Source organism: Orycteropus afer, unplaced genomic scaffold, assembly GCF_000298275.1.
Source record: "Orycteropus afer afer isolate SDZICR_OR568_19922 unplaced genomic scaffold, OryAfe1.0 scaffold00366, whole genome shotgun sequence".
Lineage (NCBI taxonomy): Eukaryota > Metazoa > Chordata > Mammalia > Tubulidentata > Orycteropodidae > Orycteropus > Orycteropus afer.
In genome coordinates this window covers 350643-353110 of record NW_006921953.1, presented here as the reverse complement: position 1 = coordinate 353110, position 2468 = coordinate 350643, and the positions used below count along the sequence as shown (strand labels likewise).

The window sequence follows — 2468 nt, the reverse complement described above, 5'->3', positions numbered from 1 at the left end:
AAAAAGAATATTGAAATGGCCAATAAGTACATGGAAAGATGCTTAATGTCTTTAGCTTAAGCCCCCAAATCAGTTGCTATTGAGCAGATTCTGACTCATAGCAACATGATAAAACAGAATTTCAGAAGAGACTCTGAAACTGGCTCTTGAATACATAGTAGTTAAAACAAATGGAAGAAATGAAGTAAAAGAGCTGAGCAGAAGATTTTACAAGGTGGCTTGAGAAGACAAAGTAAAGTATTATGATGAAATGTGCAAAGATCTGCAGTTAGAAAAACAAAAGGGAAGTATACACTTAGCATTTTTGATGTTGCAGGAACTGAAGAAAAAATAATCAAACCTCCGATTGCAATATTGGAGGGTTTTATGGACACAATATTGAATGACTCAGAGATCATCAAAAGAAAATGCAAGGAATAAACAGAGTTACTGTGCCAAAAAGAATTGAACAATGTTCAACCATTTCAGGAGGTAGTGTAAGACAAGAACCAACGATATTGAAGAAAGAAGTCCAAACTGCACTGAAGGCATTGGTGAAAAACAAGGATCCAGGAATCGATGGAATACCCATTGCTATGTTTCCACAAATAAATAGATGCAACACTGGAAGTGCTCACTCATCTATGCCAAGAAATTTGGAAGACAGCTACCTGGCCAACTGACTGAAAGAGATCCATATTCATGCCCATTCCAAAGAAAGGTGCTCATTTAAAAGAAAAGAAATGATCTAGAATGAAATCATTAATGTTGCATGCAAGTAAAATTATGCTAAAGATAATTAAAAAATGATTGCAACAGTATATCAGCAGGGAACTGAGAAACTCAAGCCAGATTCAGAAGAAGATGTGGAATAAGGAATATCATTATTGATGTCAGATGGATCTTGACTGAAAGCTGAGAATACCAGAAAGATGTTTACCTGAGTATGCAAAGACATTGACTGGGTGGATCATAATGAATTATGGATAATATTGTGAAGAATGGAAATTCCAGAACACTTAATTGTGCTTATGAAGAACCTGTACATAGACCAGGAGAACTATATGAAGTTGGACAACATGAGGAAGAATGTGACATCAGGATCGGAGGAAGACTCATTAACAACCTGTGATATGCAGATGACACAACCTTGCTTGCTGAACAAAGAGGACTTGAAGCACTTATTGATAAAGATGAAAGTCTAAAGCCTACAGTATGGATTACACCTCCATGTAAAGAAAACAAAAATCTTCATAACTGAACCTGTAAGCAACATCATGATAAATGGAAAAAAGATTGAACTTGTCAAGGATTTCATTTTACATCCACAATGAGTGCCCATGGAAAGAAAACAACAGTCAAGAAATCAAATTACATATTGTGTTGGGCAAATCTGCTGCAAAAGACCTCTTTAAAGTGTAAAAAAGCAAAGATGTCACCTTGAGGACTATAGTGCATCTGATTCAAGCCATGATATTTTCAATTCCCTTATATGCATACTAGAGCTGGACAATGAATAAGGAAGACCAGAGAAGAATTGATGCCTTTGAATCATGGTGAAGAATATACCATGGCCAACCAGAAAAATGAACAAATCTGTCTTGAAAAAGTGTAGCCAGAATATCCTTAGAATATCCTTAGAAGCTAGGATAGCAAAATTTTATCTCACTTTGGACATATTATTTGGAGGGACTAGTCCCTAGAGAGGACATCATGCTTGGTAAAATAGAAGGTCAGAAAAAAAGAGGAAGACCCTCAATGAGGCAGATTGACACAGTGGCTTCAACAATTGGTTCAAACATAGCAACAAATGTGAAGATGGTGAAGGACTGCGTAGTGTTTTGTTCTGTTGTACACAGGGTTGCTGTGAGTTGGAACTGACTTGACAGTCCCTAACAACCACAGGACAGAGTAGAATTGCCTCATAGGATTTCCAAAGATATAAATACGGAAGCAGACTGTCCCATCTTTCTTCCATGGAGTGGCTGGTGGGTTTGAACCACCAGCTGACCTCTCAGTTAACAGACAAGTGCTTAACCACTGTGCCACCAGAGCTCCTTTCATCAGCCATTACCAAACTCCCTGCCATTGAGTTGATTCTGACCCCTAGCAACCCTATAGGATAGAGTAGAACTCCCCATAAGCTTTCCAAGGCTGTAAATCTTTACAGAAGCAGACTGCCTCATTTTTCCCCAACAGAGTGGCCGGTGGGTTCAAATCCCCCAACTTTTGGTTAGCATTCAAATGCATCACCTCACAACCATTAGAATGGCAATAATAATAATAATAATAATAAATAACAAACAAAAAAGGAGAACAATAGATGTTGGTGAGGAGAAACTGGAGCCCTCACTCACTGCTGGTGAGAATGTAAAATGGTACAGCCACTGTGGAAAACAGTTTTGTCGTTCCTTAAAAAGTTGAACTCAGAATTGTCATATGACTCAGCAATCCCAATCCTAGACATATACCTTGAAGACATGAAAGCA

The 2468-nt window shown here is 37.9% G+C and overlaps 1 protein-coding gene across 1 annotated transcript in view; it reads right to left on the bottom strand.

The window, feature by feature from the left end:
* The window catches only part of CDHR2 (cadherin related family member 2), a 115750-nt gene that overhangs the window by 35327 nt on the left and 77955 nt on the right, over nt 1-2468 (bottom strand). The window lies entirely within an intron of this gene.